The sequence below is a fragment of the Otolemur garnettii genome, unplaced genomic scaffold (genome assembly GCF_000181295.1).
Source record: "Otolemur garnettii isolate 467f Iridium unplaced genomic scaffold, OtoGar3 scaffold00026, whole genome shotgun sequence".
In the NCBI taxonomy this organism is placed as follows: Eukaryota; Metazoa; Chordata; class Mammalia; order Primates; family Galagidae; genus Otolemur; species Otolemur garnettii.
Genome location: NW_003852421.1, coordinates 19,237,264 through 19,247,936, shown reverse-complemented (window position 1 = coordinate 19,247,936; position 10,673 = coordinate 19,237,264). Strand labels below are relative to the sequence as shown.

Genomic DNA, 10,673 nt, shown 5'->3' with positions numbered 1-10,673 from the left:
CAGAATATGCATCTACAGTCCTGTTAAACTTTAAGCAAGGCTGCCACCTGTCATTCAAAGCCATCATACTAAAAGGCCAGCAGGGAAGCGAATCCTAGCAGAGGCACCAGACTCTGCTTATCAGGAAGAGGAAGAACCACTGTTGCTAAAGTGGGGAGGAAGGGATATGTAAGTAAACTGCAGGGACATCTCAGGGTATCCCCAAACAATCCTGAGGGTAATTGGAGAATGAAGCAGCCACACTGATGACAGAGAATCCCAGACCGCCCAGGGATCAAGTCTGCATCACCCTATGAGGTTAGCCACCTTCGGCCAGGCAAGGTATTGGTCAAAGGTGAGGGGAATCCAGAATGGACAGTACAGGAGGGAGATAATATGAACCAGTTATGGTATAGCTGTAGCAGAAGCAGAGGTTCTATTTCATTCTAATAACCTTCTGGTAAGAATCTGTAGGAAAACAGAGCAAGGTGAATCTTTAAGGACTGATTCCAAGAAGCATTGGACTTTTATACATCAAGTAGATCCAAGGGTGGACTAAGTCAATGTTGGGGGGTCTGTCACCCAGGTCTCCTTTCTTCATGATTGAGGCATTCACTTCCCTAGCTGTGAGGAGTAATGTCTGCTGACTGTTTACTTCTGAGTCCCTCTAGGACTCAGGAATTGTCTTAGGTCCAGAGAGAGCTAACTCTCTGTCCCCTCCCCAGGAATACCTTGCCTCTAAATAGTGCTCAGTGCAGGTGTTCAAGGCCCCAATCTCCTCTATTCAGAGCATGTTAATGGGCTGATAGACTCACATTCCCTATGGGATCAAGTAAGCCTCTGACCCACCTGCACTGTTTTTCTGCCTACCAGGAGTCCTCAAACTTTTTAAACAGGGGGCCAGTTTACTGTCCCTCAGACTGTTGGAGGGCTGGACGACCCCAGGACAAGTTGGCTGCTAAGCAGGACAGGCAATGGTGGCAAAAATACCCGGCAGACTGCATGTGGCCCATGGGCTGTAGTTTGAGGATGCCTGGTCCTTCTCTAGTTCCCTTACAGGTGCCGCTCCTGATGCATGTTTGAATAAACTTGTAGCATCAAAATCCTCAGCTCCAAATTTATTTAGTAAGGAAAGCAAGTAAGAAAAATGCTACTTCTTAATTGGCTACTGTTAATTTATTTTTCTGTTTGCTCTTTTTATCTTATTTTAGACCATATTTTCTTGCAACAATAGTTTACTCTGGATGAGTAAAGTCTGTGCAGAGTTTTTTTTTTTTTTTTTTGTAGTTTTTGGCTGGGGGTGGGTTTGAACCCACTGCCTCTGGTATATGGGGCCCGTGCCCTACTCCTTTGAGCCACAGGCACTGCCTGGAGTTGGTTTTTTCTAGGTTTTCTTCAATGGTTACATGGTAGCATATACCTTTTGACATTAGGGATTCCTGAACATAGTCCTTGTTACTTGGCTACTTATTCCAGAAAATCTATGCCTAAAGTTTGTAAACTGTCACCAGATAGTATTGGCAGTGTGAATGGTGTGGGAGAAGGGACATTTAGCAAAGTGAGAGCTTCTTTACCCAATAGCATGCTGTCAAAATGCTAATAGAAATATTATAACACTTCTTCAGACTGTTTACTGTCCTAAATAGAATACTGATTAGCTTATGGCTAATCAGGAGTGAATCATAAAGCAATATATTAACAAGGCACAAAATAAATACCATTTCCCTTACCATCAATTAGCATTCAAGCTTGCCTAATCTTGATCATGTCTAAATACTTTCTAAAGTTTAATAGCTTTGATAGGTCTTTAAGTCAGTTTAGTGGTGCTATAATTTTAAATATTAACTTTTCTAAATGTCCCCAACACTTTGCTTCAAAACACATAAAATATGGAAAAGTTACTAAACACATCGGGAGTCTGCCTTTTCTACTTGACGATGTCCTTTCTGGGAGTTTGATCTTCTTGTCTTTTTTGATGATAGAGCAGGAAAACACTACATGATCTGGAGGCAATGCCATATTCCTCCTCCTGCTTTCCTTGTTGTGTTGTGTGGTGGTTCTGCCAAGTCCATCAGGTCCAATATCCTCGAATTCACTCCACTATCTGAGTGCCTAAATTGCTAGCTTAATACAATAGTTAATGCTCAAACCTGAGCTTTCCTTTTCTATTTATTTTACCCTTCATTACTCCGCCCTTCCATAAAGAGATAATTAATGTTTTTCCCTTTACATATGTGAAAGGGGTTTTATTTTTTTTTAAATAAACAGCTCCCATCAGTGATTATTATCTTTTTAAATAGGATAAACCTTTCTCTTTTTAAAATTTTGCATTTTAATATGTTTTTGTTCTATGGAATTTTAAACTGGGACTTTTAGAGTTGTTATTTACATTTGTCAAAGAAACTTAGTATACAGAATAAAGCTGGAACAGATGGAACAGGGCCAGACTGTAGTAAATGTCCCTGATTCGAGGAGCCTTTCCGGGACTTGACCTTTGCATCACAGACGTAAGCAGCACCTCTCCATTGTTCTAGGTCTGAGTAATGATGGCTACTTTATTTATGCAGACAGACCATTGGTTTGGTGTGAATAGCTCCTGTTCTCTGCTCATATGTGCTCTTATTCATAAACTCAATAGTTAGATTTTTGTTGTTGTTTTTTAAATAGCACAGTACTCCTGACCATCTATAGGAACTATAATTTATTCTCACCAAGACTGACCTTATTTTGTATAATCATGCACTTCTCTGCCCCCATTATCCTTACTCTTTGGGGTGGTATTAATTAAAAGCCATTGATTTTCTCCTAACGTCAATCTATCCATTCTTCCAATTACCCTGCGACTCCCGCTCATTCTTATTTAGCAGGAGCATTCGTTACCATGCCACTTCTTTCTATTCATCTTTCATTCTCTTACCAAATCTTCCTACTTCTTTCAAAAGAGTCTGTCCTTGACCTGCGAGCTTCCTTCTTTTTCTTCTCATCTCATAGTGGCCTCTTTTGGCTGAATGCTTTAGTGACAATGACTACATTGACAATTCTGAACCTCTCTGTCCACCTTTAACCTCTGTCCCAATCTATATCTCCTCTGTCAATCAGAGTTCCCCTCTAGGCATTCAAATGCATACTCAATCTATTTAAGAATGAAAGAATCTTTCATTTTGTCCCTCTTCCATCCCATCATTTAGAATCACCTTAGGCATCACTCTTCTAAAGCCCAAATATGCATTCTGATGTATGTCAAGATCAAGATGTATCTTTAAAGACAGACAGTCCCATGGTCAGAGGCCTTTTGCTGAGAGGCATTGCAGTTCACAGATGTCAAATTGAGGGAGGAAGGCTAGACACAGGGCACGGCCTGAGAGGTGACATAGGAATAAGGTTTCCTCCTCTCAGCAAGTCCATTTTAGCAGCTTTCTCAGAGGTGACTAAACTTTGGAGGGCAAATTCAGGCCAAACACACACACACACACACACACACACACGATTTGGAAACCATGATGTCACAGGATGCATTTACAGTGGAAGAAACGTCTCACAACATGAGCCGAATCAGTAACTTGTTCAGGTCAAGAAGAAACTGCTGCTTAAGTGAACTTAGGAGAAAAAGTTAAAGCGCTGAAGGTTTCTTGACTGACTTCAGCTGTGTCACTTAGTAGGGAGGTTCTCCAGGGGAAAACCGCAGGCCCAACCTAGTAAACTGCGGAGTCTAATTTGAACATGGACCTCGAGACTCACCTTCTTTTTTGTGATAAGCCAGTTAATGACCAATTACCTCCATTTTGTGTTTACTAATTTTAGTTTCAAAGAGTACTGTCTCCTGTACCTCAGTCCCTCCCTCACCAAATAAAGGGCAGTAATCTGCAGTACTGCAGTCTCTTTGCACTAATCAAAGAAAATTTCTTTCATTCTGCCCCTAAGAACTTTTAGATAATTCTTATGTCACTGAGGAAGAGAGTAATATCTAAAAAGCATGTAATTTCTTCTATCAACAGTTCTTGAAATAAGATCCTTGATGCTTAGTTTTTTGGTGACTCTTAAGACAGATCAGTTTAGGCATAGCTGACACAATTCAGGAAGATTTAATCCTCTCAGATTGTGAATAGAAGTGTACTATTAGCACACATTACATACTGTTAAATCTAAAATGTTTTTTAAAATAAATGCAATTAGCTGTAACTAATGTAGATTAGTCTTGTTTAGTAAAATGCACAATTTAAAAGCAGGACTATCCTGTTAGTTACCAATTTATGTGTAGGTCTTTAAGAATTACTTCGTATTTCTTTTCTTCATTCACTACACTTGTCCTAAGTGGCAGCAAAGCATAGGTTAAGAGTGTGGTTTGTAGAGCCAGACTGTCTGGATTTAGACACAGATTGCCACACTGTATCTGTGTGACTTTAGCTAGTATCCTAATTTCTCTGTGCTCAAGTTTTATTATCTGCCAAGATGGGGGTGTGTGAGAGTATCCAGCTCATGAAGTTGATGGAAGATTAAAGAATATGTCGAGAAGCAGAGTCATGCTTGGCGGAGGTTAAGAACTATTTAAGTGTTTCCTGTTATTTTTATAGAAATGGATGAATGTGAGCATTTATATGCTTTTTAAAAGGTGGTATCTTTGTTTGTTTGGCTTTCTCCTTTCCTTATCTTTCCTCCTTCACTCTCATCAGTGCTAATGTCCTCGATTCCATTCATACCCCAGGTAGCCCATGTTTCAATATTACTGCTGATAAGTGCTTATCTGTATATGTCTCTGAATTCATATAATTCTGTAAAGAATATGCATAAATATGGAACAGTTGGTAATCATTTTGTCTTATAGAAGCACCATCCTTGTTCATAAGCTTTTCTACATCCTTACCCTCTCATTACAGTAACCTGTTACAGCATGAACTCATGGCTATCTTGTAATGTGGATGTGCAATGATGTGTCAAATTATTTTTGTTTTAATGAGTATTTTTTTCTGGTTTTCTAAATCATTATAAGAATGTTGGAATAAATACCCTTCATAGAGACTGTGCATATTGCCATTTTTATTTCTCAGCAGTGATTCCCATAGTGGAACTGCTGGTTGAAGAATATAAGTGTTTATACATACATATATATATATACATATATATATACATACAATATATACATACATATATGTATATATGTATATGTGTATACATATATATACATACATATATATACATATATACATATATATAAATATATATATATATATATTTTTTTTTTTTTTTGAGACAGAGTCTCACTAAGTCACCCTGGGTAGAGTGCTGTGGCATCACAGCTCACAGCAACCTCAAACTCTAAGGCTCAAGCGATTCTCTTGCCTCAGCCTCCCAAGTAGCTGGGACCACAGGCACCCACCACAACATCCAGCTATTTTTTGGTTGTAGTTGTCATTGTTGTTTGGCAGGCCGAGGATGGGTTCAGTCCTGCCAGCTCCGGTGTATGTGGCTGGGGCCCTTACCACTGAGCTATAGGCGCTGAGCCATAAGTGTTTTAATTTTAATTAATGCTGTCAGATTGCTTTCCATTGTTGTAACACTATACATTTCCACTCGTAACCCAAGACGATATCCCTTTCCCTATGTCCCCAATAGGTGCAAAAGGTGTACTAGGTGCTCCTCTTCGTAACTGTTACCACCCTGATTGATAAACATCATTTAAACAGTGTTGGAGGAGTTAGAAGGATGAAGCTGACCACGCTGCAGCAGGAAACAAAAGTAGAAATGAAACAAAAGGCCTCCTGGTGCTTCCCACAGGCCGTGTTCTCACATGGCTACAGAAGAGCAGGCAGAGTAAACCACCCCACACATGCCACAGCCCTGGCCCGGGCCTGGTCTGTCCTGTGAATGGGGGTACATGGAGTTGAAGAAAGGGAAAGAGGAATCAGGTGAGGAAAGGAGAGTAAGCCAGAAGCCCGCAGAAACTTAGTCAACTGAAAATGAGTTGCTGCTTTTAGGTGGGGGCTAAAAATGGAAGCAAAATTCAAACAGAAATACAGCAGATTGGCTTTCATTCATTCATTCTTCTATTTATTTGATTAGAACTATCTAGCTAGCATCTTTTAAGGGCCAGGTATTACTATGCCAATGAAATACAACCATAATAAGACAGATGACTTCCACACAGTCAAGAAACATACAGAGTAGCTGGAGTTTCCTAAACGTGCAAGGGAGGGCAAGCAAGACGTCCAAATAGACATGTCTAATAATTATCCCTCCACATGAATACCAAAATTCAACAACTGTTCACAGAAGTAAGCATTTTTAGAAGAACCAAAAATCAACTGAGTGATCATACTTCCAGGTTCTGAGTTATATCAAGGAAAGAGGCACTTAGGAGGGCAGAAAAGACAGTCTTGCATTGCCTTTGTCCCCCTTGCCTTGCCAGTGTGTCCAGTGGAGACAGAATCTGTGTGACTGCAGGAGGGAGAGTGAAGCAATGATAGGACTTTGCATTGAAACTTAGGGCCACCCTGGTACAGGGGAACACAGTACAGTACTGGGCAGACATCTGTCAGTACCCGCAGAGGGAGTACCTAGAACAGCCTGCCAGAGAGCAATCCTCTATCCCCAAATCCATGTTCTGCCTGGGCCCTGGACTAAATCTGTAAGGCAGTCAGGCCACAAAGGCTGCAGTCTTTGGGCAATTCCTACAGTTGTGCTAGCTCAGAGCCAGTGGACTTTGGGTGAGCTCCCACCCCTTACCACCAACTTGAGGCAATATGGCTCAAGGATTATCCTTCTACTTGGGGAAAGGAAAAGGAAGAGCTCAGAGGACTTTCTTTTGCATCTTGGGCAGCAGCTCAGTCACAGTAAAATTAAGTATCAAGCAGACCGCTGAAGCTCCTGCATTCAGGTCTTAGTGCTTGGATGGCATTTCTGGACGGCATTTCTTGACCCTCCCTGGGCCAGTAATAAACCTGCTGCCCTGAAGGAAAAGACCCAGTCCTGGCAGGATTTGCCATATACTGTTTAAGGAGCTCTTGGACTTTAAATAAACATCTCATATAGCCAAACAATAGTCAGCAAGGGCTTTGGATGAAACTGGGCTGGTTTCAGTGTAACCTGGTGTTGGAGACCATGAGGAACTGCCCAGGTCACTCCTCTCTGAACTCCAGCAGCCCAGCACAGAGAGTGAAGGGAGAGAGTGAGAGAGAGACTTTGTTTGGTAATTTAAGGAACTCTCCCTCTTCTTACCCAAATCCACCAAGATGGCACCATTAGGAGTCTGTAAGAGTCACAGCATTAGTGGGCTTGGGGCACTCCCAGTACTGACATGCCTGCAGTAACCAAAGACTTAGCTCACAGATCAACTCCCTTTAAATATCTGAAACACTGTCTCAAGAAGGATAGGTTCTAACAAGTTCAGACTATGAAGATTAAACTAAATACCTAGCTCTTCATTGTCCAGACATTATCAGACATCCACAAGCATTAAGAATACTCAGGAAAACATGACCTCACCAATCAAACTAAATCAGCAACCAGTGACCAATTTTGGAATGATGGAGATATATAATTTTTAAAACAAATAATTTGCAATCGCTGTCTTGAAGAAGCTCAATGAATGTCAAGACAACTCAGAGAAGGAATTCAGAAGCCTGTCAGAGAAATTTAACAAAGAGATTGAAATAATTTTAAAAAATCAAGTAAAAATTATGGCACTTAAGAATCCAACTGACAAACTGAGAAATGCATCACAGTCTTTCAACAGAAGACTTGACCAAGCAGAAGAAAGAATTAAAAAACATAAAGACGGGATATTTGAAAATACACAATGACGAGAGAGAGAGAAAAAAAAAACAAAGATAAGGAATGAAAAAGAATAAAACACCTAAAGATCTAGAAAATGCCCTCAAAAAGGTGTTATTAGCCTTGAAAAGGCAGAAGAGAGAGATTGGCATAGGAGATTTATTTAAAGAAATAATATCAGAGAACTTTCCAATCCTAGAGAAAGATGTCAATATTCAGGTACAAGAAAGTCACAGGACACCAAGCAGATTTAACACAAACAAAACTATCTCAAGGCATTTAATAATCAAGGTCCTGAAGGTCACCCATAAAGCAAGGGTCCAAAGGAAATAAGAAAAAAGTAACAGGTAAAGGAACTTCATTTCTGGCAACAGACTTCTCAGTAGAAACCTTACAAGCAAGGAGAGAATGGCATGAAATATTCAAGGTGCTAAAGGAAAAAAACCTTACCTTTAACCCTAGAATATTCTATCTTGTAAAAAATTTCTTTCAAATATACAAGGGGGAAAAAAAAAAGACTTTCTTTTATAAACAAAAAGTGAGGAATTTCATCAACAATGGATCTGTCCTGCAAGAAATGCTGAAAGGAATTCTTCAATCTGAAAAAAAGGCTGTTAATAAACAATAAAAAAATCATCTAAAGGTATATAAGTTACTGATAACAGTCTGTAAACAAATAGTACTCTATTGCTGTAATTGCAGTGTATAAACTACTTATAATGTGAGTAGAAAGACTAAATAATAAACTTATCAAAAAGGTTACATCAACTTTTTGAGGGCGAGATAGTGAAAAAAGATATGGATGGAAGCCATGAAAAGTTAAAAAGCAAGGGAGGAGCAGAGGATAGAGTTCAAAAATTGAATTTCTATTAGATTTCTCTTTGCTTGTATATTTTCTTTGAAACAGAATTTGTCATATTTTTAAAATAATTGGTTATAAAATGTTTTATGCAAGTCTCATGGTAACCTTAAATCATGATATCTACAACAGATATATTAAAAATAAAAAGCAATAAATAAAATGCACTAACAGAGAAAATCTCTTTTAACAAGTATAGACAAGAAAGAAGTAAGCAAGACAGAGAGGACCCTTCAAGCAATAATAACATGGCAATAGTAAGTCCTTACCTGCCAAAAACATACCGAATGTGAATGGACTAAACTCTCTAGTCAAGATTCAAAAAGTGGTTGAATGGATTAAAAAAAAATCCAATTATATGTTATCTTTAAGAAACATTTCACGTATGTATAAAGATTCGTGAAGACTGCAAATAATTGATGGAAAAGATAGTCCATGAAATGAAAACCAGAAAAAAGCAGGAGTAACCATACTTCTATCATATAAAATAGATTTTAGGACAAAAATTGTAAAAAGAGACAAAGATCATTATGTAATATAAAGGGCTCAATTCAGCAAAAGGGTATAACACCTCTAAATATATATGTCCCCAACACTGGAGCACCCAGATGTTTAAAGCAAATATTATCAGAGCTAAAGAGAGAGTTAGACTCCAATACAAAAATCTACAACACTCATTTTCAGCATTGGACAGATCACTTATGCAGAAATTCAGCAAAAATTGTACTTCATCTTCACTGTGGACTAACTAGACCAAAAAGCATTTGCAGAGAGCTTCATCCAATAGTTGCAGAATACACATTCTTCTCCTCAGCTCATGGATCATTCTCAAGGATATATCATATGTTAGGCCTCGAAACAGATCTTCAAAAATTCAAAAATATTGAAATCATACCACATAAATTTTCTGACCACTATGGAATAAATCTAGAACTCAATAACAAGAGGGACATTGGAAAATCTACAAACACATGGAAGTTAAACCATATGCTCCTATATAACCAATGGGCCAATGAAGAGATTAAGAAGAAAATTTTAAAAATTATGAAAATAAAATACAACATATCAAAATCTATGAGATACAGTAAAAGCAGTAATAAGAGGAAAATTATAGCAATAAATACCTACAACAAAAAAGTAGAAAAGCCTCAAATAAACAAACTAATGATAATTCTCCGAAAACTGGAGAAACAAGAGAAAACCAAATCCAAATTAATAGAAGAAAAGAAATAATAAATCTCAGAACAGAAATAAATAAAATCAAAACAAAAAATATGAAGGATCAACAAAACAAAAAGTTTTTTAAAAGAAAAATAAAGTTTATAAAGTTTATAAAATAAAGTTTATAAAAATAAAATAAACCTTTAGCCAGATTAAGGAAAAAAAGAGAGAAAATCCAAACAAATAAAATCAAAGAGGAAAAAATCAAACATTATAACTGATACTACATAAATTTAAATGATTACTAAAAACTACTAAGAGCAAATATATATCAGTACATTAAAAAACCTAGAAGAAATGGATAAATTCCTAGACATATAAACCCACCAAGACTGAACCAGGATGAAATCCAAAACCTGAATAAATCAATAACCAATAACAAGATCAAAGCAATAAAAAAGTTTCTTGTCAAAGAAAACCCCAGGACCCTATGGCTTCACTGCTTAATTCTACAAAACATTCAAGAAGAAATAATGCCAATCATACTTAAAGTATTCCCAAAAATCAAAGAGCAAGGAGTACTCTCAAACTCATTCTACTAAGCCTGTATCACACTGAAACCAAAACCAAAGACACAACAAAGAAAGAAAACTATAGTTCAATATATCTGATGAACAAACCTTCAATAAAACACTAGTAAACTGAGTCAACAACACATTAAAAAGATAATTCATCAGGTGGCACCTGTGGCTCAAAGGGGTAGGGCATTGGCCTCATATACTGGAGGTGGCAGGTTCAAACCCAGCCCTGGCCAAAAACTGCAAAAAAAAAAAAGATAATTCATCATAATCAAGTGAGATTCATCATAAGCAAATCAATCAATATGATATGTTGCATCAATAGAATG

At 37.9% G+C, this 10,673-nt stretch overlaps 1 non-coding gene across 1 annotated transcript; it reads left to right on the top strand.

Annotated features, from left to right (window-relative positions):
- The first annotated feature begins 5,729 nt into the window (after window positions 1-5,729).
- LOC111724821 lies at window positions 5,730-5,855 on the top strand. Its single transcript, XR_002773038.1, has one exon. It is a non-coding gene; the product is annotated as a small nucleolar RNA SNORA51 (small nucleolar RNA).
- The last annotated feature ends 4,818 nt before the right edge of the window (window positions 5,856-10,673 follow it).